A 25,488-nucleotide genomic window follows, 5' to 3' on the forward strand; every position below is an offset into this window, starting at 1 on the left:
TATTGTACAGGTGAGACAATTAATACCCAGACTCAGCTATAAATCTTTCAGTGTCAATTTAAGTTCCACATTTATCCCAGTATCTTCCTCCACTTAATGCTTGAGGTGAAGTTTCTCTTTTCTGACTTCAGCTGGCCAAAAGGTAGACCTCTAGGACTTTGGAAGTCCAGGGAAAGAAATGGAATCACTTCTTATGTATCCTTGAAAACACATGAATATACCAGAAATGAGCTGTTGTTCACTGTTCAGCATAACTGAAGAGAGTACGTTTGATACTGTAATGTGTATAACAGATCATACAGTCAGCTTAAGTGCTGCTGTACCATTTTCCTCCTTTTCACACTACTGGCAATATGCAGATATGCTGCAGATAATGAACAATCAGTAATTTTCACTAGGATGGACTTAAAATGTGTAGCCATGGCATTGTGAGTTGCTGGAGGAAAACTTTACCGCTTTATGCTTCTATTTCCATGTAGAGATATATTTTTTTTAATTTTTTTTTCCTTGCAGGTCTTGTTTTTTGCCTGTAACCCAGGGTTTTGGTAAAACTCTTCCAATGTAAATAGGCAGTAGTGATGCTAGGCTTGTACTAAAGTGTAAGAACCTAAGTAAATCTTGTATCTCTGTAGCAATTACAGTATAATGTATTAACAACTGTGAAACCCTCGGGTAATTTTTTTTTTTTAAAAAAACCAACACAGCCCCACAAACCAGCCAGCATGTAACAATGTATAGTCAGTAGAATCCCTACAGGATTATGCATTTTTTTTGAAGACTGCCTCCATGTGCCTGTGTGAGTAGTGTTTATTGAGATCACGAATGAGAATGTGGTTAGTGCATTTTCCTGTAAGGGATCAGTTCTGGACTCATGCTTTCTTCTCCCCTCTCCATCAGGCCTGTGTTGTGGTGTTTGTCCCCGGTGAAGGGCCTGTATTGAATTATGGTTTGTTTGCCAGCTCTTCACTAGCTTCTTACTGCTTGCTCCTCAGGCATAGTGCCTCTGGGATCTTTCCTCTTTAAGCCTTTGTCTGGGAAACCAGAGTCTATAGTTTATAAAAATTGTTAAGATTCTTTTGGCTGGAAACTGAAAAAATTTTAATGTATAGTTTACAATGGCATGTAGTGTTAGTACAGATTTGTTAATTTTGCAGACCCTTAACGTGTGCATCCCCCTTCACACGCAGATATATAAATCACTGCTGGTTTTGACAAAAGATGTTTTAACTTCCAGTTTTGTTCTTAGTTTTAGAGAATCTGAACAGTATAAATTGGATTAGGTGTAGAATATGCAGAACAAAAAGTTTGCAAGCTGTGTAATTTTTGCTTAGTTAATGACTTGATGTCCTCTAATTTTGTGCTTGTTTTTAAGAGTTATTGTGGAAAAGCCTTTATCAGTCCACCATGCTAACAGTATGAAGTTAGCCCAACGTACTGACCTTGCTTATAAAAACCTCTGTAGAATATGAGGTAGAGTTCTGGTCACCAGTTCCTGTGTCCTAACAAATTTCTCAGTCAGGCTGCACTGCCTTCCAGGTTTTTTGAAGTTTTTTTTTCAAATTGAACTTTTGTCTGTGTCAGGTCAAGTATTTAATTTACTCAAGAATCATTGAGTTTTCATAGTGTTCAAATTTCTTTGTGATGTGTTTGTCCTTTAAATTGGTTATTCGATTTTACAACTGTAGAAATCTGCTTGATACTGATGGACTTAAGGTAAACATGTACTGTGAAAACCTTTTTTTAAAAAAGTTCTGATCAGTAAAATATAATAGTAAAAAAAATATGTCTAATTTTCTGAAAAGAGTTAAGATATGGAAGTTGTTAAGGGAGCCTCCATTAGGGTGGGAGAAGTATATTGCTTCCATATACATCATGTAACTGACACATGTTAATCATGGTGCACTTCAAAGGAGTAAACTACTGAAACAGTTTCTTTCATTTAGGCTTTTATCTTGGGATGTTTGGTCATAATTTAGGAACCCTTTACTCTGAAAGAAAAGTATGAGTGGGTTAATTGTATTTAATTGAAAACTTTTTCTTAAAGGATTTTTTTACACTGGAGCCATACCAAATGACATTAAATGGTAACTGTGCTAATTAGAAAAGACGAGGATCTTTCATACTTTAGTTAAAACTTTTAAGTTTCATGCAGTTTTGAAGATTCTTGAAAGGCCAGTTCTTTTAAAAAGTGAAATTTCTTTGTGTTAAGCATCGGCCTTGCTGGATTTAATTTCAGTATTAAAACCTATAGTTTCTCAATATTGCAGGTAATAGATTTAAGAGTGAGATGAAATTTTATTTTTTTCTTCTTGTTACAGGGAGGTCTATAGAGATTTCTGGAATTTTTGTATATTTTAATTCTGTAGTGAAAAGAATATGTTTACTCTTAATTTACAAATAGGAGTTGCAATCTCCAAACTTTTATGCCATCAGGTATATGTTACAAAATAGGGCATTTGGTTTTTTACATAGGTGGTTTTTTTTTTGAGGGATAATATAACCTGAGATTGTGGCTTTGCTACATTTTGCATTCTTGCACGACTTAGTAAACAGTTCTCAAGTGAACTTCCTTATAGAACCTTGTTATGGGAAAAATAAAATTTGGGATTGCATATTGAAAGGTACCTCAAACCCACAGTGTCACTTTCATTAATCCAAGTTAACAAAATTTTTGTCCTCCTGACATGTAACAAATCCCACGTCTAATATGGTGCAGAGAAGTGCCTGTGATATCACTAGCTGTTGCAGAGGACTCTGATCCTGACCTCAAGATCAGAATGTCACCAGGAGGCGTAAATGTAAAAAGCATGATATCCACTTAAAAATATCTTTAGCTTGTGTCCAGATAGGAGACTGACAGTAGTGTCTTCTATTGTCAAGGTCACATTTGTTAAGCAAACACTTTGGATTATTGGGATGCTTAAAACTACCTGATGGACTTCCTAAGTAATGTCTCTGTTATCCCTTTAAGTAAATAATGAATCTGTTAAAGGGTTAACAGGGATGTTGCTTAAGCATTAGGTCTAGCTTTCCTCATTTAGCTCCAAGGACCTTCCCACAGGGTTCTTACGGAAAGTAAATGTCCAGATCCAGGGATTTCCCTGCTGTTGCTGAGTTAGGAGAGGGACAGCTGATTCTGGATCTCCTGTTTTGGGGACAGGTATCTGATCTAGTATTTGCTAAACGTACCATACAAGACTCTAGGAGGGTGTCCCCTGGAGTGCTGTTTAAGGGTTTATAAAGCAGAAGTCATTAAACTGTTCTTTGTTTATATGACTTCTCTGTTTCTTTGCAGCTGGCCTTGCAGCTTACCATTCCAAAGACACTGAGGAATAAGCTCTGTCTCTTAGAATTATTTTTATATCTCTGCCTTCCTTGGAAAATGCCAGTCTTACCATTTATAGCCTGAAAAAGGTGTTTTGTATAGGAAGTGAAAAGCATTAGATGGAGAGATTTTAGAAGAATTGTGGGAATGTAAAAAGCAATGAAGGTCTGGGACTACATGGGCTGTTCAGGACAGTGTCATGTTTTTCTCTCACGGAAGCAAGAGAGAGAAACTGTTTATGCAAGGTGCTGGCTTCCCCTAGAAAGAGATTAGGGAAGAATGGTCTAAACCTGTTCTGCTTTACTTCTGTGGTGTCAGCCTTCTGAGTGAAATGTCACCTGCAGAGCAATAGCTTTGATAGAGCCATATCTGAGCAGACTATTTATAATCATCACTGCCACAAAGCACTTTCTGCTTCCTTTTTTTTCCTTCATTCATAAAAGCTTCCTGGCAAACAACGGCCTGCCAGCCCAGGTACCTGTGTGACAGGGAAATGAGGAAATAAACAGGAGATCCTGCCAGTCTTTAAACTGGCTACAAAGTTGCTGTGAGAACCAGTGGAGAAGTTGGTTGGCAAACTCTGCTCTGATAAATCTGGGAAGTTGTTTTTCACTGTTCATTGCTAGACAGGCTTGCAAGCACTGCCTCAGGCTCTAACAATTATCTCTGATTTCCAGCAAGGCAGCTGAATTAAAGAGAACTGCTACATCAGGGAGAGATGGGAACAAGTTTCTAAAGAGATATTTCAGGTAGTTTGCTGGGCTTTTGTCCAGCTTAAATGTCATCTAGGAAGCTATTGCTGTTCTTGGTCCTTCTCACAAAATTAGGTTTTGGAGGTGAGAGATGGAATGTTTCATAGATGGAGGAAGATCCTGGCTTTCCAACTAATTTAAATGTGTCATTGAAGTAAGATGTACGGTCTGTTCATGATGCGAGTAATATGATACTTCATGGAGTATCCATTTGAAATTGCCCAAGTTGAGGTGAAGTCCAAGATACTTTTCTGTATAGGGTGCCTTTTCCTGTAACTGTTTGTAGCCATTATACTTTTGTGCAGTATTTCCAGAATAACCTCTGCATTTTTCCTCTGCTTTGATGCCTACTTAAAGGTGAGTATCATGTCAGTAGGCAAATGTGTAGAAAGTCCTGTTGTTTTCCATGTCACTATTACTTTTTTACAAAATTCACTTGATAAGCTACTAACCCAAAACAGAAAAGGTTGATTGGGACAAATCTACAAATTGAGTTATGGTAAAATAAACTTTATGGGGAAGAAGCTTCAAATCTGTTGTCTTGCGTTCCTCTGGTTTTTTTTAATTTTGTTTTTGTTCTGGTTTTATCTGTATGCCTGTCTTATCCAAAGGTAGCTTTCTGATATTTTCCTAACATTCAAATTACTTCTCTTCGTCTTTAATTGTGTCTGTTTCCAGGAGCCAGACCTTCTGGCTTTCTAGTAGCAAGTCCTGGCTTTTGGCTGCAGTAGGCTGAGTATCTGTTATAATAGGCTTATAGAATTTAGTTCTCTACAAGTAACAGTTTTTGTAGTAAGTTGTTTGTCTCACTTCTCAAACTTTAAATAGGTAAACAGAAGCTGAATTCCTTGCATTCTATCCATAGGGAGGGAATGAAGGAGGGAACCTATGCCATTCAGTAAAGAACATAAAACTGGGATTTGCCCTTTTGTGTAGTAGCAAAATATGCTAACAATTCCCCATAAATTTTGTTTGTGTTATTACTCTCAGCTGGTTAAGGTCTGTTCTAACTATTCTGTACTAACAAATATTTAGTGAAAAATTTTAGCTTTAGAGGCTCATTGATAGTATGCAAAGGAAGGAAAAGTAGACTAACTTGTATGACATTAATTCTCATTGTCAATCTTTTTATAAAACTGTTAGCGTCATTTTACTTATCTGTTGCTTTTGGTGTTCAAGTGGTACTGTCTGAGACCTTTGGGGTTTTTCCCCTTGTCTCAGTTGCTCTTTATGTTCTCGTCAGAAGCAAGTGAAAATGGATATAGGGCATGTCCAATTCAACTCAAAGTAAACTCTAAAAGAGACCTAATATTTAATAATCCTGTCATCTAAACATAAAGTGTTCTTTTATGCTTTATTCAAATAATTTATTATGAGAATGTATTGAACTTTCCAAAAAGTTGTTTTGCGTATTGATATTGTAACTTAGGACTTACTCGGAAGTCCAGGTATGTACAAGAGCAGAGATTATACAAATAATATTTTTCAATTGATTTGTCATGGAAGATTTTAAAATACTTTTGTTGTATTGTTACAGGAGCTATTTTTAAGGGACGAAAGGCCAGCAAATGTGTAGCAAGAAAAATTTGAATATGAGGCAGCCTGAGGATGATACTATTGGGAAGACTTAATACAAATATATATTTTTATATTTAAATCCATGTAAATATCATTATCGCTAGCATTGACTTTGGAACACTTTTTGAATGTTTTATTATGCATACATATCTTTTAATCTTAATTACATATAGTTAGTCAAGATCATCTCTGGATACTCATTCCTAGAAGCTTAATTAATTTTAAATACTGCAGGAGAAGGGTTTAGCATACATAGTAACATTTGTAATACTGAAATTTGATGTAAAGCCTTAAGCATTCTAATGTACCTTCCTTTAGAAGAATGGTTCTTAATATATTGTAAAATAATCAAAGCAGTGCTCTATATGGCTCTATTTATAAGATTGCCTGTGTAATGACTTATTTTTAATTACAAGATCCTTTATGCTTTCAGACATATCTGTGCGTACTTCAGAAAGGGAGCTTTTTTCTTCATCTGTCTTCTAAATACTACTAGTGGCTTAAGAACTGATGAGTGGAATTACTGCTCTGGTCTGTCAACAGATTAAAAGTGTGGAGTGGCATAGACAATACTGAAGCAATAATTTGACCTAATGAGTTCTTGCATTGTCATCTGCAATACATCAAAAGAAAAGTTTGCTATTTAGCTCTTCCAATTTAAAGAGCAAAAGGCTGAATAGTTTTCTGACTTGAGAATTGATCGTGTTTATGAAAGAGGAAATGAGTAAGCTTCATGTTGTTCCTAGGTACTTTGGATTTACTGTCCAGGAATAAAGATGATTTTTCTAATCAAAGACAAAATAACCTGGACACTGATCAGCTGGAAGAGATGTGCCAATTAGTTAATTGACAGTGCTACCTTGTCTTTCCTATAAAAGGAATGTAAAATCTGGATGAGCCTTAGAAGGAGTAATTATAGCCGTACTTTTTGCAATTAGATTTTTGTATTTTTGCTTGATAATTATAGGTACTCTGCAAAGACATATGTTTTAAGTTATCTGTTGCCCAGTGTTGAAAAGTAAGCAATAAAGTCCGCATTTTCAGTGTACCTGGCCAGACAGTTATGCAGGTAAACATTCAGTTAGGAAAGAATATGCTAAGATATTTAATGTGAAAATCAGCTTTTCTTGAAATTCCTGTATGAAGGATACGTTATTACTGGGGAGTTGTAGATCATGGTGCTTTTCTTGTATTTTTCACGTTGAATTTTTCTTCCTTGCTGTCTCTTTAAAGCAAGAGGAGGGAAAAGGCTCTTCTGCAATCCTCTTTTCCTCCTTAAAAAAAAAGGGGGGGGGGGGGGGGGCGGGGGGAACTTAGTTTTCAGACCTTAATTTGGAACAAATTTGGCCCTATTGGTATTGATAAAATTCCCTGTGTGTAAAAGCACCTGCATTTAGGGATGGATTGGCCCTGATCCCATGCTAAACATAGCTCGACTTAAGACATGAGTTTCTGATGGCAAATTGTGTGTATAGTGTTTCCACTTGAGGAGTAGGTTGTGTGAAAAGTAATTAGAGGCGTGATAGAAGGGACACTGCTGATTGGTTTTAAGTTGAGATTTTTTAATAACACCTTTTGAATACTTTAGCATGAGGCCTTTTTATTTACTCAAATACTTCTTCCCTCCCTGCATCTCAGTTGCTGATCTACAGTTTGCTGCAGAAGCTCTTTTGATTGTCAGCAAAGGTATCTTGCTTGTCTGTTCTTCTCCTCATGCACCCTTTGCTGCCTGCTGGCTCTTCAGGGACAGGGTTGTTTCTGCTGTTTGTTGCGGTTGGGTGCTGCAGTTGGTCTGGGTGCACAGGAGTGTGTGAGCAGTGCACAGCATCTGTGGATGAACCAGGAAGTGCCAGTAAGAGTGAAACCAGTGACCTGCAAAGTGCTCTCAAACCAAATACTCAAAATACTGTTAGTATTTTTGCTTAACTTTTAGTGACAATTAGGCATTTTTTTGCAAGCAGAACTGACAAGTGCATAAACCACCGTTTCATGGTTTTAATAAAGTCTGTAAGAGATATTTATTGAAGTCATGTACTTGTGTCTCTGTAAGGAGTATGTGTATTTTAAGGGTGAAGGCATGTCTCCTTATCCTTGTAATAAGTCCTCCTTAGGAGATCTGTAGCTGTTTATCATGAATTGCACTTTTATTGTGCTCTGTTATTGTTGCTGCATTACTGTAAAATTGCTGTACTGGCAGCCTAAAAATAAGGGCATTTTGGGATTATCTAATATCCACTTAAATAGCGGTGGATAAAATGCTTGAAACATTCATGGGATATTGTACTGTGGTGTTAGGTTGAATGGAAAATTGGAGAAGAAAAATATACCTGTGTCTGGGCTATGTTGATTTGAGTGAATTAAACTAGCTCTGCATCAGTGCTTGACTGTGCTAAACTAGCACAGGTGTGTGTTTGTAGCCCCACTTAAACATATGATGCTTGAAGAACTAAGGAGAAGGAGACTTGGAGAAACCATAATCCATTAGATGAAATTGAATGAAATCCAGTTTCAGTGTAAAAATAGATTTAGCTGCAGTGATGTATACTGACCAGCTTCAAACAAGAAAACAGGAATAGTGCAGGTGTGCTCAGGTGGGTGGTGTTGATTCACACTGAACTCCCAGTGTCCAGAGGCTGAGTTGTTGTCCCAAGTGTCTCGGTTCCATTTCTGCGGACACTGTGCCAAATGCTGCTTGTGTTCTAAAGACAGCGCTCAGATGCTGCATACAGCAGTTTGAGAGATACTTAGTTCGCTTGTTAACATCTTTGCCCAAACTTCTTATTGAATGCAATACTCCTTTAACTATACTTAAAAAAAAAAAAAGTTACTTTTGCAGGTTTCTGATGGTTGTGAGGATTGTTTTACCTTTGAGGCATGAGCCACATGTGTGCTTGCACAGTGATCCTTGTAAGTACACAGCTACTTGAACTAGAGACCTCTTCTCCTTTGTAAGTGGTGTTTAGCTGGAGTGTTCTTGGTGCCCTGCCCTATTTGCTGACAACACTTTGCTATTTTTGTTTTTCCCTGAGTTGTACAGTTTTTCATTTGGAGTTTCTGGCCTTTAAGTCTACTCACCCTACTTGTCGTTGGTATCTGTGGTAGTGGCTTCATAGTCTTTTTCAAGTTGTGTGTGGTATAGGGCCAAAAGGTGGTGGCTAGGTGCAGAAGCTTCTATTTAACTCGTCCTTAAACAGCAGATGATGGATGCCTGATAAATTAACCTGTCTGGGCATGTGCTTCAGGCTGCGAATTTGTGCAGTATGTCAGTGGATCTCTGTCTTCCCCACATCATCTGGAAGTAAAATAATTGACAGGTCTTGTGCCATCTTTGTCCTTCAGAGGAAGCACCACCCCCAGGTGCTAGGGGGACAGTGGCTTTACTTCTAGGATTTAACTGCAGGCACGGCAGTGTCTGGTGCATTAGAAATAGAGGAGGGGAAGGGAAACATCTCACAGCCTCGTGGATGCTCTGCAGTAGCTGGTAGGGGCTGGGCTGTTCTTACCTGCTGTGGTAGCCAAAACCCAGCTGTGCTTTGCTGCAGACTTCTGTTTTCTCAGTTGTTGGAAAGAAAGGTCAGAATTTCCAGGCTTGTAGGGGGGTATTTTTGGTATTGCCTTCATGTCTGGCTGTTGACAAAATTGGAGAAGTTTTAATAGAGTTTAGGGACAGGTGTTCTAAAAAAGCCCAGGATATGCAAGAATATACCCGTGTCTTTCCAAAATGGTTATGTCTGTTGTAGAGGATTTGCCTTTTAATAAATCTGTGGCATTTGGTGTGAAAACAGATGATCTTTCATTTTTTTCAAGGTTTTTAGCTGACAGTGATTTCCATCTTTTCTTTTGCCTCTTCCCCCACCCCCCAATTAAAGTGGATTTTATACTGCTTGAAGACCTTAGCTTCAGCTTTTCCTTACTTTCTGTTTAGACTTGCAGAAAAATACTGTCAGTTCAAGGTTTCACAAGCATTACCTCCAGTACCTATGACCCATCTGTATTCCCTTGTTGCTGTGACTAGATGTCCCAGCAGGTTCATATCGCCTGCTTTCTTCCCCCTGCTTACTGTTTCCTTTTTCTTTAAATAAAAAAACCCCAAACCACAACAAACTCTCTCCTGTTCTTGATAACACTTGCCACAAGCCTTACCAGTCATGCTGCTACTATCCTACAGTTCATCACTACTTCTACCTTTCTGGAGTCAGAGTGTGGCTTTCAGCTGTACACTGGAGAAAGTTTCATTGTCCTGCAGAGGGGAAGGATTTTACAGGGTGTTTTTCTAATATTAAAAAGGAAGAATATTGTGGTTTAACCCCAGTTGGCAACTAAGCACCACGCAGCCACTTGCTTACTCCTCCCCTCCAAGGGGGATGAGGAGGGGAATTGGGGAAAAAGGTAAAACCTGCCTGTTGAGATAAGAACAAATTAGTAATTGCAATGAAATATAATAATAACAACAACAATTATAATGAAAGGGAGAGGGAGGGGGAGAGAAATAAAATTCAAAAGGGGGGACACCCCCCACCCCCCCAAAATGATGCACAATACAACTGCTCACCACCCACTGACTGATCAATGCCCAGCCAGTCCCTGAGCAGCGATCACAGGCCCTGGCCAACTCCCCCCAGTTCACATGGTCAGTATGACATTCTGTGGTGTGGAATATCCCTTTGGCTAGCACAGGTCAGGCTGTCCTGGCTGTGTCCTCTCCCAGTTTATTGTGCCCCTCCAGACTTCTCCCTGGCAGGGCCTGAGAAACTGAAAAGTCCTTGACTTATTGTAAAGATTACCTAGCAAACTAAAAACATCAGTGTGTTATTAACATTATTGTCATACTAAATCCAAAACGCAGCATTGTACCAGCTACTGAGAGGAAACATCAACTCTATTCCAGCCAAAACCAGGACAAGGAGAAAGAGGGAGACATATTAAACTTGGAGCATTCATCTTCTCCCCTCTGTCTTCCTTAGGGCTTCAGCACTGGCCATTCTCTTGGCCAATCAGGAAGGAAATCGGTGTATCTCTTGATTTCAAGATACTGGAATGGAAATATGGAAGTGAGCATCATAGAGGAAGTATCTTTTTTTTTTTTTTTTTAGTGATGCAGATCTGCTAACAGTAAAATATCTGGTTCATTGGCTTCCTTATGGCGTTAAGATATGATGACATGGTCTCCATAATAATGAAATAGTGGTCTCTTAATTAAAAGAGACTCAAGAAACTGTATTCTTGAGTTGAAGCATCATTTTTTTTTTTTCCTCAGTGGAGGACTAAACTTCAAGCCCAGCGCCCAGAAATTTTGCTCATGTCCCATCAGTTGGATGCACCTGACTGGGCTGATTCTGGACACAGTATCTGTGAAGATTCTCCTGTCGTCTTGGATTCAGAACCCTGTTCAGTCTTGGTCTAGAACAGGGGTCCTCAAACTTTTTAAACAGAGGGCTGGTGCGCGGGTTAGGTGGCAGGGAGTCATCTGCGGCTGTTTGGTTTCCCCCCCAACCCCCGGTGGAGGGGTCTGTAAATACCGGGGGCCAGATTGAGGACCCTGGGGGGCCATATCCAGCCTGCAGGCCATAGTTTGAGGACCCCTGGTCTAGGTGCTTATCATACCACCTAGACTAAGGCCCTTAGGATTGTCTTCATAACAGATTGCTCCTTCCAATTTAAAATTTAATTTAAATTAGCTTAACTTAATCTAGGATGGGATGCACAGGTCTTGCAGTTGAGTTGCTCATCCCAGTGGAGCAGAAATGTCACATCAACTTTCTGGAGTGATCATCTCTATCAGTACAATATAGCAGTATTGAAGAAAATACTGTGAAGTCACATGGTGTTTAGAAGGACCAAAGAAATTAACATGTCAGAGGTTGAGTTTGCCTTTAGTTTGTTTTCTGGGTGTCGTGAGTACCTTAGTAGAAGTCTGAGTCATTTCATGGCTTTGAGTTTGAATGGGGGCCTTGGGCCAGTGTATTAGAGGTGGACATGTACAGGTGGATCTCTTGTCAGCTCTGTTTAACTTGTTCAGAAAATAATTCTTGAAATAACAGTTCTGTTAATTATAGTGCTGCAGTGATGTGTGTTGGGATATGCACGCCTTGAAGAGCACAGCAGGGTCAAAATTTGCCTTGGACCAGTGGGAAGGTTGGTTGCTCTTTTAATTACTATCCATACTCCTGTTTGGACCTGCTTCTGCATCTTGTTGGGAGCCTGAAGTACTTTTCAGTTTCCTTTTTCCAGCAGTAGTGTCTTCCAATTTTTAGGATAATACTAATTTAATGTTTCTTGAATTAAAATTTGCAATTAAAATAATGATTGCCTACAGTAGATATTTTGAAATGTCCTTTATTGATAGGAGAACCACTGAAAACCAGCTTGAATGGTTTAGGTAGCCGTAATTTCCAGGTAATGGAACAAATATGTGAGACCATAAAATTATGTAGTATCAACAGGAAATTGTGTAATGTCATTGACACTGTAAATGCTTACCTTTACTGGCCCAAGCCAGATACTTTCTTTTTTTTTATTATTTCTTGTCCATATACCCATTTAAAGTTCCTTTTATCTGCGTGTTTGTTCTCATTTTAGGTTAATTCAGCACTGGAAATGGCTCAGTATCAATATAGTGATGGCAGTTTAGTCACATTTCACATTTTGCCTTGTTATGCCACAGTAAAATTGTTTTCTTGCTAGCATGTTGTCCAAAGAGACTACTGGTTTTAATTCTTACCATTGATCAGGTCATCGTAGGGAGCCTGTGTTACATCTGTGCAACGTGGGCTGAGTCAGTGTCTTCGGAATGCTGCAATTTTATGCATTTTTGTGGTGACATTTACTTGCCCTTTTTTATCCGTTTAGAAGATCTTTGACAATCTGAAATCTAAATGAATGCTCCATCATTTTTAGTCATCTTTATTAAAAGTAGATAGTCTTCCCATAGGAAATTCACTCTTCAGATAAAGTCTTCAGTGTATGTACCCATCCCAGGTACTGAGGAAAACAGTTTATGCACAGATAACCTTAAAATCCGCATCTCTTATGTTGTCAGAGGTGCAATATGAGGAGGAATTAAAAGTGAAAGATGAAAAGAAGTTGTCAAATTGTCCAGGCTAATGAAGAAATTTGAAAGGAGCAATTTGAAAAATGTTATTGAATGTGCATATTATTAGACAGAAACTGAATATCTACTTATGACTTTGAATACCCTTCCATTATTATTTTGTGAGCTTTTCAGGGTGAGGGGATAAAACAAAGCTTACGTTGTAAGAGTCTTCTATTGTACAAGTTAAAGAAAACAAAACCAAAAATCAAAAAGACCCCCAAACCCAACAACAAAAGCAAATGAAAGTGTTAGCAGTTCCTAAAGCTTTTGCAATCTGTAGTTGGCAGGGAGACCTTTTTATTGAGATATGGATGTATGCACATGTTTGTATGTGTGTATATCTTGATATATGGATTGTTACACTCCTGCCCCTTAACTTCGGTGAAATGAAAATCTTTGTTCTGCTAGGACTGTTAGGTCATCTACATGATGCAAGTGAACAAGAATGTGGTTGTGAGGTGCCAAGTAGAGCCGTTTATTTTTTTTCCCCAAGTAAACTGGACAGAAAAGTATGCAGAGATGTGAATGCTTTGGGATGATCTCTGCATTAATACGTTAAAGCTATTAATTGAAACTTTCCTGCATTATCTTTCTTCATAATAGTCAGATTGTGACTTTTTCTGAGGGGAAGCTGTTACTGTATTTTGGACATTTCTATGGAAAGAAAGGTGATCTTTTTGTTTTCAGCTCCTGAAGTGGTTAAAGGGGAAACTGATACTAGAACAAGCTTCAAGTATTTCTTTTTCCCTATTCATTTTAACTGCATAGTAGGAAATTTTAGAAGCTGTACTTGGATATTTCTGTGCATCTGTGCTTAACAGGTGTGACACCTGGGTTACGTAGGTGAACTTGTCCACAAAGTAGCGGTGGTTCTGCTTTGATACCCATCTCCCATTCAAGCTAATATTGGTAGTGTTATATAGTAAAAGATAATTGAGTATTATGGATCCTTTGTGTTTAATGTTTGTTTTCTGTTAACTACCCTTTGTGTAGTAGTTTTGTGCTCCTGCCAAAGTTCTACATGTTTGAGCAGTTTGTAAATAATTTTTGATTGTTTTAAGTGCAGGTCATTGGTGCCTGCTCTACTTCAGGCTTCAAGTGCTGCATCCTGAGAAACTAACAGCAATTTAGAGCAGTCTTAGATGACTGTAAGATGCAGCTGAAATACAGTATGTGAAAGCTTAAGTAAATGAGCTGCGGGTAAATACAGTAAGTGATAAACTTTGTTTCAGTTTATTGTGCATGGTTAATTATTCATTTTAGATGGTGGTTGTATTTCTGTGTGACAAATAAAATGACGATATTCTTTTTAGCATGAGCCCATTAGAAATCAGGCATGACAAATTTAGGATTATTGGCTTTGTTCCAGTCAGTAAGATCAGAGGAAATGTAAAGTATGCTCAGCTAGATGCAGTGAGTAGGTCTGCCTTGCTTATGTTTAATTACTAACAAGTTTGAAATCTGGTTCACCTACCTCTTCAGGCTCCCTTTATAGTCAGTGGATAGAGGTCAGTCTAAGAGTGATTCCTCCCCTGATACTTCCCTTGACTGACTATAAAGCAGGTCTTAATTGTTACTCTTGAAAGCAGGATTCTTCATGCAGCTCGCTGTTTCTGATCTCTTCCATTACTGACAAAGACCTTGTGCTGCAGACTTGCTTGGTTTGGTGAAGCATACAAAAGGGCCTCATTTACCTAGAGAACCCTTTCCTTTTTATTTATGCATTACTATAGACAGGAGCTGTTTCTCTGTTAAAAAAAACAAATAAACAAACTAAAAAACCCTCACCAAACAAAAAAAAAACCCATTCTCAACAGTTTGTTCCTGAAAATGACCTGCAGTGGTTGGGATTAGTATCTGCAGGTTTTGCAAGTATGTAAGGTTGAAGCATATGAGAGTATTTGATTTTGAAGGAAGGTGTGGAATTGAATTTGATTTTCAACTATAACAACAGTAAATCAAAGTTGAAAATGATGAAATTGTCCATCAGTCAGGACTAATGAGTATAAGACTAATGAGTGTGAAGACTACGCAGAGAATACCTTTCAAAGTAATTCTTCTACAGGGGAAAAAAGCAGGCAACCTTTCCCAGTATTTAAAATGCAAATATTAAACTAATGTATCGCAAATAGAAGCAGACTATATTATCTGAGCTTAGCATACAGGAAATGTTATGCAAAATGATGTGCATATTTTAATGTGTTTATACTAAAACACTGTTTTGACACTTTTACTGGGATTTATAAATTAAATAATGAAATCTTTCCAGTACTGAAATACTTCCTGTTGTCCTTACTGTATGTGACCTAACGTCTTAACATCAGAGGCATCTTTGTTTTAGCTTTGCATTAATCCATGTTAAAATTTGGAATGCTTGAAGAAATGTTTTCCAATTTTCCTGTCCCTTAATGTTTTTTTTGGTGGTGTTGGTTTTTTTTTTTTTTTTTGGCTTTGCGTTTTTGGGGTTTTTCCTACTAGGATTGATTTGTATGGAGACAGTTGTCCAAGCTATGCTGTCTGAAATTTGAAGTGGGACTGGGTCAGTATGATCACTGCATAGTATTTCTGAAAATCAAAGGGCAGGGGGAAAGGAGGGAAGCTGATACTTGAGGAGAAGATGTTTAAGTTTTCTGTGCTTCTATCAAATTTATCATTAATACCCATTTTATCTTTTTTTTTTTTTTAGAAGACATTGTTACTTATTTTTCTGTGACCTTTACTCTGTGTCTAACTTTCTTGTAAAATAAGATAGCTCTTAGACTGCATCGTCATTCTGGGGTTTTTTGCTTGTTTTTTTAGTTAAACTTTTTAAGTACCTAGCAATGTTTTTGTCTCTGTTTGTTAGAATGAAGGGTCAGTCACTTGGGTGAGGTTTTGGAAAAACTAAACCTATGCTATAGATAGAATTTGACTTGGGTATTACTCTGGAAGTTTAATCTGAAAGGGATTTAGTACAAAACCAACCTGTGCTAAAGCGATGTAGTGTCCTCCTGTGGCGGATCAGAAGATCCAAGTAGAGTAGAAGCAGTGGCAACTGTATTTTAAGAAGAGCTTTTGGCACATGCAGGTGTGGTCCATTTAAGCTAAGGAGGTATGTCCTAGACTGAAGCTGCTACTACAGGTTTTCTGGAAAATTGTAGTAGGAATACTTCACTGCAAAACTGGAGGGAAACTGTAGGTTTCATATGCATTTTCTTGGGCCTTGTACTTGTTGATATTTTCCTGAATTATTGGATGATAGACCAGAAAGTAATATACCCATTTTGCATAAAAAGGCAAATGCTGAAATGACAAGCAGTGCAAATACATAATGAGGACTACTGATTAACAGGGCAGGGATGTAGTGCTTGTTGTGAGTAATAAGCCGTTCAGACCAACAGTGCGTTGAGGGAGAGAGGGAAGCAGACACGGTTCCAGAATGTATACATAGGAGTGCCTGTGTCCAAACTGTAGTGAAATACCGTTGCTGTATTCACAGATGTTAGGAGCTCACATGGAGTACTGTACTTACAGAAGTGTATTAACTTCTAAAAGGACTAAAAAGGAACATAAGTCTAGCAAAGATGGACCAGAAGAACAGAGAGGAAGAACCAAAGCTGCTCTCTGTTGGGAGTGAGCACAAGAGGAAGGGGAAAGGAAAAGCTGTTCTTTGCCCTCTGGGAAGGAATAAGATCATCATGATGTTTGTATAAAAGGGTTTTTAGGAGGTCAAAGGGAATTTTGGTAAGTATGATCAGATGCTGGGATAGGTTCCTCAGGGAGGTTGTATAAGCTGTTGTGCATCTGAGAGCTAGTAATGGTGTTGCCCAGTAGACACTGTCTCCTGCCTTCTGCAGAAGTGAAAGCTCAGCAGGAGCTAGGAGTTACCATGCAGGACATAGCTGCAGCTGCTAGCCTCTCTTGAGTATGAGGTATCTCTTTGCTAGGGAGAATTTCCCATTTCCTGCAAAATTCTTAATCAGCAAATTAACATCTAATTTGGAAAAGAAGAATACAGCTTGATGCACAGCCTTTGGGCCAAAGAATTCTCATTTTCCGTGAAACATGGAGAACAAAAGCCTTGTAATGAGGTGGAATTATAGTGATTTTAATCAGCATAGTTTGTGTGTATATATGAAATAGGCTAATGTTTTTATTAGCATGTTCTTTTCTTAATATAACTTTATATACATGTGTAACAAAATGATGAAGATTGGCATTTTCTCATTCAAAATGTATTTATTTCCAATTTGCTTTGACTATAGAACTCTCAAGTCATATTTTGGTACTCAAGTAAGGTCCCACTCTTGCTTTATTAACCCTTGTCCCAGAGATGATGAGGTTGGAGTGTTGTGAAATCTACTCAGTGCCATTTGAATTGGCCTGGTAAAGATTGCATTATAATGGCATGAGAGCGTGAGGTGTCTGTCTTCCATTAGAACTGAGTGGAAAGGTGCTTTGGTGTAGCTGGTTGATGCTGTAAAGAGAGGAGAGGGAGGAGCTGAAACCCAGATACTTCTGTGACACTGCCTGGAGAGGCTTTGCAACCCAAGTCCTTTCCCTTCTTGCAAGGGAAAAGGGCAGCCTAGTTTTGTGTTGAAATTGTGGTACTCGATTATACTCTAAAACCAGTTGCTTATGCTGTGACTAATTTTATAATATCTATTCAGGAAAATAATATAACCCTTTCTCTCTAATTTCTCTTATGATTTTATTGTATTTGCATGTCAAATATGGTGCATGCTCCTGCTGATAGGGTTGTAAGACTGAATGAAAGAGCCATTCCACGTATAACAAGTCTGAATTCAATGAAGTAAAAGAAACTTAATACAGTCTGAATGATTACAGCATTAGAAGAAATAATATTGTCAGGTGTATGGCTAGAACTGAAATCATAGCATTTTAAAACAAGTAAAAAAAGCATTACTGCCTGTGGGGTGAGGCATTCTGAGTTTAGAATCTACCTGGGAGTCTTGGAAAATAAAATTTTATGTCTTACAGTATTGGAGCTCTCTAAGGATCCAGTCCTTTGTCAGGTGGAAAGGATGTCCGCCTGTAAGACTTCAGTGATATAATTTTATATCGAATGTAGTTCTTTTTTGAGAAAGGGATTTCTATAAGAAACCTGTGGATTTTCAACAGTATTTAGTATCATTTCTGTATTGTGAGTTTAAGAACCAGCTGTCGGACACATCCTTGTACACAACAGTGCCAAGTCCTACTTGTGTTGGGCAGTGCTACTGCTCTTTGCTAGTGCTGGCAAAGGGAGAGTGTCTCTGGATAATCTGGTGTAAGCACTCAAGAGACTAGGTCCCTTTGCAGGACCAGGGGTATCTGAAACTTTCTGCCAACTTTATTGGTGTTTTATATTGACTTGGCAACCATTGTAAGTGGAAGGAGGAAGACAGCCGCTTGCCTGCCATCCTATAGCTTCTTTGCAGGATGTGATGAGGCTGGGTGTGCACCAGGGTGATACAGCAACATCAGGTGGCAGCCTCTCCTCCTTTGCTTCCTCCCATTGTCCCACCATTGGCAAACCATGGTTTCTGCTGCATGGTGCAGCCCTGGTTAGGGCTGCACTTTAATTGCTCAGGGACCACAGGGCTAACTGCTGTGGGCCTGGGCAACTCGGTTGCATTCCTCAGGCACTCAAGAACACTCTGAATATGTCCCCTGGTGTATCAGTTTACCTTATAGCTGCAGTACCCTCAACTAGTTGTGCTGTGGTTCTTCTGGCCATCACTCTTAACAGAGTGAAAGTGCCTCTTGGCTCTTTGGTGAAAAAAGAATTACAACTTTATCATTGCATGCAACAGCTGATCCCTTCACTAGCTTAGGGTCCTAGAATACCACTCTGCGTTCAAGACTTGGGTGATACGTTTTTTCACCAATGTAGTTGTTCATTTCCTGTACCCATTACAACTGGAACGTACTGATTCTGGAGATCCTAAAAGGTCAGAGTCTCTCTGCTTTCCCAATTGTTTTTTAGTGATTTTTGCCTTTTTTTGGGTGGTTTTTGTTTGTTTGTTGGTGCTTTGGGTTTTTTTTATGTTGTTTGGTTTTTTCCTTCTCATTTCTTCAGTGAACCAAGATTTCTGGTGGAACAGTTTTTGTTCCCTTCCTTCTCCTTTGGATTTGGAAATGTGGATTCTGTGCTTCCAGCTTCTGTTTTGTTTTTTCCAGTCATCTCTGAAAACTGTTGGGGCGTGGATTTGAGCTTCTTCCCCTGTTGTCCCAAGGGTGGTTCAGAAGCGCTTAGGTCTGTCTTGTAAGGAGGCAAAGTTCCCTTTAAAATGTATAATAGAAAGATCCAGCCAGCATTCAAGTCTTATTGGGTTTAGCAAAGAATAAATTACACACAGTTTAAAATAATTTGGGGGGCATTTGTCATTTCTTCTGTGGTTTTCTTATGAGACTTCATTCTGTATTACTTTTAGAATAACTTATCTTTAGAAGATTGAAGCATCTGTGCCTTTCTGTTTGGACAAAGGATCTGTAGATATGTTAGATCTCTGTAGCCTTTTAGTTCATATTGCCAACTCCTTTTTCTGGGGAGGGGGGGAGCTTACTGCTGATTGATCTTTTTGCTAAGTCTCCAAGGTAGTACTAATTTTGTTTTTAAAATGAAATTTTGGCAGTTAATGACTCCTGCTTTACTTTGTGTGTGATCATTGCTTTTTATTGCATTTGCTTTAAAACTACTGTGAAGCTTTTTAATTTAAGTTTAATTTTATATTTTTTTAGGTGCACAAAATGTTTTTGTCTTCCCCACCCCCCACCCCCCCGTTTATGGGACAGTAAGAATTGTAAAAAGCTTGGAAGATAACTATATTTTTACTAATGATGTTTTATTAATCTACTTCATTTACAGGAAGTGGTCATCGGTCAAAATTTGCTTACTTCAGCAGAGACAAAAAAATTAATGGGCAAAAGTACAGTGAGTAGGTAGGTAGCTATTTTCAGTGCACTTAAGGTTCTTTGAGGAGAACCTTACTCAGAGGGAGTGGGATAGTTATCACAATGTAAGATTTTGCTCTTCAAAACTTTCAGGCAGTACATTCAACAATGAGGTGTTGAAGAAAGTGGCTCTGAAGTATGAGATTTTATTAAAAAGTGCCTTGGAATGCTGCATATATGCATTCATGTGGTAGAGGGAAATGAAACAAGTGTATTTATTTTTACATGTGCTTTAAAAATTTTTGCAAGTATTTTTCTTTAAGATTTGTAAGCGAAGTGTTCTTTCTGATAATTTCCCCAATTTTGAACACAGTTTACTTAATGTAAGTTATAAAGGGATTGGGCACAGGCATCTTGTTGTTGACTGTTGGAGTTTTACTGCATTCCATCTGCTGATATGTAGTGTGATAATTGCAACACTTCAGTATATTCTTTTCTTTTACAGTATTCTGTAATCAGAACAAAAATTAGTCAAGGTTCCATGATGGTAGCTTTGCAGCAGTAGTACCATACAGTGGGTGGGTGAGTTCTGCATTTTGATATGTGCATATTTATCCCCTTAATAAAAGAAATAGAATAAATCCTTGATTAAAACTTTCAAACTAACATAGTCTGCAAATAAATGTTCTTTGGAATCCCCAGTGTTCCTTCAGCTCAAATGGCAAAGGCTAAAAAAATCCCCACAAACAACTTTGTTTTGTTCATACCCTATGTGATTATTAACAACATACATTTCTGTATTTAAGGATAGCATTGCATTTAATTCGGTAGAGTAATCTCTGAAGAGGGAAGGTTCAATTTCAGGACTGTTTTGTTTTGTCTTTACATCAGTAAAGTAAAAATTCAGTGGCTTTATTTTTCTTTGCAAGTTTCAAACTGTGGTGCTAGGTAATATGGCCAGTTTTTATGTTTGTGGCCTGAAAGTAGAGTAGGAAGGAGGTGACATTTCTAAATGGGGTATTACACTATTTTAAAATCTGTTTAATTCCTGTGACTTAGGAAGGGATTTCAACGGACTGCAAGACTGGGTTAATTAGAGCCTACGAATTATTGGAGGAAAAAAAAAAGCAAATGTGATAAGAAGACATGGAGTTAAAAACATACAAGTTATCTTTAGGGTTTTGCCAAATATCATGTTAAAGTAGCATGGACATGTTCCCAGGAACATGTCATGACATGACGTGCTTAAGATCCATTAAAATAAGATGAGCAGTACAGTCAGTAAAGCTCAAGAACAGCTTGCTTTTGTGTTTTACATTTTGGCAATATGTGTTTGAATTTAATGATACACTGCAGAAAGTCCCAGAAGTAATTTTGAAGAGTTGTGCATTTAATTTGTCATGTATTGTTTGTTATGCTTCAGTCTGAGGATTTAAATGTGAATGTGAACTTTTCTCCTATGCTCTGTTAGCTTTTGTCCCAAAATCCCAAATTGGTTAGGAAAAAGTTATGCTTGGCATAGGTTGGTTTCTTGTTCCTCAGAATAACTTATCAGTGTGTTGCTTTTGCTTCCAAGGCAGCCTCCAGACTGTTTTGGCTTTCCTGAAGCAAAGCTGGGTAAGTAGTTTACTGTTAGAGAGTGTGCCTTTTTGCTAAGAGTCTGGTGTGGCTAATAGAGTGGTGGCGAAGTGTGTTTCTCTTCAGTCTCCCATGTAGTGCTTGAAAGAGGCTGAGATCTGAGCAGCCTGTAGTGTGGCATTACGGTTCCCTACAGAGGTGAAGGCTCAACTTTGCAAGCTGACATTTAAAATGCAGCAAATGGAGTATGTAGACTTGTACCAGGACTTTGAGAAGTTGCAGTTCAGTATCCTCAGTATCAGGAAGACAAAAGCTGTCCTGACTTAATTGTTGTGGTGAGGAAGGCAGGTGACTGCTCTAGTTTACTGAATTTATTTATTCTGAACCAGGCAGTAGGATCACTTCTTAAAGCCAGAAATCCTTCAGACAGATGCAGACACCAGGGCATGAGGAGTAAGGACTGGTATAGCTGGAGTGTTCCTACCCATGTGATTCAGGAGTGGTAGTGCAGCCCTACTTACTCAGATTTAGAGTAGATCTCACGCTTTTTGAAGCAGTACCAGACAGACCTGTTTTCAGATGAAAAGTAATTCGTTTATTGAGAGTAATTTTCAGCTCTGTTGTTTTTGAAGTATTGAAATGGGTTTGTTTGGTAAAATAAACCTGCTTTGATTGTGTATTCTTCTATCTGCGTTGTCTCTTTTCCAGTCTCTAGCACTTTTGATACCAAGAAATATTACAGAAACCTCTCACAGAAGTCTATACCTAATGTGTGGTTTGCTTCCCTTAAAAGTAGGTATTTTAGAACAGAACTTGGAACAGAAGGATGCTTTCGTGAGAATGTTTTCGGATGTGTATTTTTGTTTGTATTAAATCCTTGAGAACAGGTTTGTTGCTTTGAACAAGAATGAAGTAGTTACATTTCAGAGACCCTGATTTAAAGGATATGTCAATCTCTATGAGCATATATGAGGGGGAGGGAACAAACTAAAGATCTCCTTTAATATTAAGCGTAAGACCAATTATAGAAGCCAGTAATCTTTACAGAAAGAAACTGGAGAAACTTTTTAGAGAGCAGCATGCATGCTCTCTTCCTGATGAGAAGAAATCAGGAAGCATCAATATAGAGCAAAAAATTAGATAAGCAACGTTGGATGTTCCCAGAGGGACTTCTGTTTTATTTTTTATTAGGCTAAGCCCCACCTTTTCTTTCTTAGCAGTTTGTCATATCGCTATAAATAATTGAGATTTGAAGTAATTTTTCCTCTGAAATTTATCAGAACTGTGATAGGAAAGCTGTTAAGCTGGAAAACAGTTGTAGAAGGAGGAAAACAGAACTGACCAAGGATGCACTTTCTACCCAGAAAGTAAAAAGCCTAAACAGTTTCATTTCAGTCTTTTGTCAATTAATTGGACTATAGACTTCACAGGAAGCCCAGAAAAATGAATACACAGTGGATGCTGAGAACACTTTAAAAGCTCACAGAGCCTCAGCATACTGAAAGTCTTCATAGAATTACTGTGTTCCTAAATAACCTGAAACATAGAAACTTTTAAAGTACTCTTCTAAAAAGTTGGTCCTTTAAAGCAAAATCTACAGCTCTTCAGTTTTATCTGCTTAACTAGGACTGTGCATGCCCAAAGCAGCTAAGCATTTAATTTAAAAGTTTACCAAATCAAAATAAAAAGGCTCTTCAAATCACACAACTTTACTCTGTATGTTCTTTGTGGCTTGCTGACAGATTCTTTTCCTTTGGCATTCCTGTTATACTATGTGAATCATAAATTAACAAGCATTGGTCAATATTTTGTTTTTTTCAATGGAAATTTTAGACTGAGGGTTAACTCTTGATGTGACATGAAAAGCATAAGGGTAACAGTACTTTAGGTCTTTTAGGATCCGTGGGTTTATTGGGTTTTTGCTGCTGTTCTTTCCCCATGAAAAAGCAGTTGAGCAGATAAAGGAAAATAGCACACGCAGGTGCTGCATGGCAACTGGCACCCTATTGAGTGAAAGTGGGGTAGTTTGTGGTTGCTGCCCTCAGCTGTGTTCCTCCTCCTGTCCCAGAGGTGATTGTACCTGCTGTAGGGATGGTTGGACAGGGTATGCAGCAAATCCTGTGTGAATTTCAGTATTCTCTACCAGGAGTAAATTGCTGGTGCTTCAGTTGCTACTTGTGTTCTGCAGCTTGTCAGCAGACCCCAAGGAAAGGGGCATGATGGAAGAACTTAAGCTGGCAGCAGTATTGGCCACCCTAGTTCAATTCACCACCGCATGTATTCAGTTACATATTATACTTGGTTAATGGTATTGTCCATCATTCAAGGAAGGATTCATCTTGCTGATAAAGTGAATTTGGACAACAGAGTGCTTGCTGTTCTTCATTTCCTAGTACCTTGATCTTCAGTTTCTTGGCTGTTAAAAGTACTGTAAATTGGGGCTATTATGTTGTCCTACCCCTGTGGTGTGGTGTAACCATGTAGTGAAGCCAAACAAAACCAAGGAGCTAACTGACTGGAAATTTAACAAGCCAGCCAAGAGAAAGACTGTGACAGTAGACTTTGCTGCTGTGAAACCCTATGCCTTCTGAAAATCCTGCTCAGTGATGATTCACACTGCAGTGAATATTTCAGTTAAAAAAACCCCAAACACACAAAAAAACAAAACACCAAAAAAACCCCAGGTGACACCCCCCACCCCCCCCCCAACCAACCAAAACCCAAAAAACTTCTTCCTATGCAGGACCTTAATTGTCCGATGAATATGTAGAAGGCTTTTCTCTGTCATTCCAAAATCCAAACCACTTGCTGCTTGTCAGATTTTTTAAATGTCATCTGTAGTGGATCACAATTATTTGTTTGTATTCCTCCCTCCCAGTAACTGATTTGGTGTCACTTTTAAACTAATTTTAGAGTATCCTAAACAACCTTCCTATTCTTAAAGAACAGTTTGAGTCTTAAGTAAACTGCTGTCTACCAACTATCAGTAGTATATTTGGTTTCCTTGTTCTGCTTCAAGGGTTTTATCAGGTATTTAGTTTGAGTCATCTGGACCTTTCTTTTCAGCTGCCAAACAAAATTCTCCTCACTACTTCAGAAGCAGTGAGTGCTAATGGGTCCTTCCAGGAATCTTCAATTTTGGAGGCAAATGGTTTGTCTGCAGTAAATTTGCTTGGTAACTATTTAAGTTCAGATTCCTAAAAATTCATAATTTTTTTGGCTCAATTTTTTCTGCATTTCACTTAGATGTGGGTGATCCAACAATCTCGTTATTTTGTTAATAAGTAGAAAGCTTTTAACGCAAGATATATAACCAGTCACTATATGAAATACTTTTTTTTTTTTACTCTTTTATTCTTACCTGTATACATTAAAATTATTGCTGTTTCTAAACTAGCTTTTTGAAGGTGAATTCTGGACAGAACTAGAAAAAACATACTTTTCACGTGCATGGCTACGTTTTGGAAGTTGTGAATTGTGCACAGTGCTGCCTTATGGGCTGTTCATGTACACTGCCTCCAGGAATGTTTTTCTTTGTAGTAATAAGCATTTTGATAACTTCCCTTTTAAAAAGGGGGGAAGAACTTAATAAACATAGTAAAGAATACATTTATCTAACAGCACAGTGAAAAAGCTTATGGCACCACATAGATTCAGAAGCCATATTTAAAAAATGACAGTAATGAAAGGAGATCAAATACAAAGAATGCTTCAGTATTTGTAAGTGCTTTTGCCATTTGTAGTTTTTGAGCTGATTACTGTAGACTTCCTGTCACTGAAAGAGAGCAGCACTGTGTGGGTGATACTTTATTTAATTTAGGGATAGTTACAAATGTATGTAATGTGTAACTGCCTCTAGTTATGCAGTATACAGTTCATGATTAAATGTATTGCTCTTCGTATTGTCAACCAGCCTGATGCTCAAAGAAAGACATATCCATGCCTTTAGAGTATTCATTTGGATTTTGGAAATGTGGTAAAGGAATTAATCTTTCTCTGTGTTTTGTGAACAAGATTTAGTGCTGGAACAATGTGTCTTTTTAAAAGCAAAACTTTTAACAGTCCTGCTTCATGTTCAAGATTGTGCAGGGTGGGGAAGGGATTGTATCATTCAAGAAGCAAGAACTTCTTCCAGGACTTGTATGACCCTGAAAAGACATGAAAGAATTTGGCATCAGATTGTGGTGTAATGATTTAAATCCTTGTAATTTCCCTGTCTGAAATCCTGGTGAAGTGGGTAGAGACTGAAATAGATTTAAGCGTTTTGCTATTGCAACTCTAGATGA

At 38.2% G+C, this 25,488-nt stretch overlaps 1 protein-coding gene across 7 annotated transcripts in view; it reads left to right on the plus strand.

The window, feature by feature from the left end:
• CNOT2 (CCR4-NOT transcription complex subunit 2) overlaps positions 1 to 25,488 on the plus strand; it is a 91,246-nt gene that overhangs the window by 14,531 nt on the left and 51,227 nt on the right. For 3 of the 7 annotated variants that reach the window (XM_040593945.1, XM_040593950.1, XM_040593951.1), the window contains exon 2: positions 19,599 to 19,672. The exons of 2 other annotated variants lie outside the window; for them this stretch is intronic. The gene's annotated coding sequence lies outside the window, so the exon portion shown is untranslated. Of the gene's footprint in view, positions 1 to 11,711; positions 11,791 to 19,598; positions 19,673 to 21,200; positions 21,242 to 25,488 lie in introns of those variants that run through there. 2 more of the 7 variants (XM_040593946.1, XM_040593948.1) reach the window with 2 other exon arrangements.

Source organism: Falco naumanni, chromosome 5, assembly GCF_017639655.2.
Source record: "Falco naumanni isolate bFalNau1 chromosome 5, bFalNau1.pat, whole genome shotgun sequence".
Classification (NCBI taxonomy): Eukaryota; Metazoa; Chordata; class Aves; order Falconiformes; family Falconidae; genus Falco; species Falco naumanni.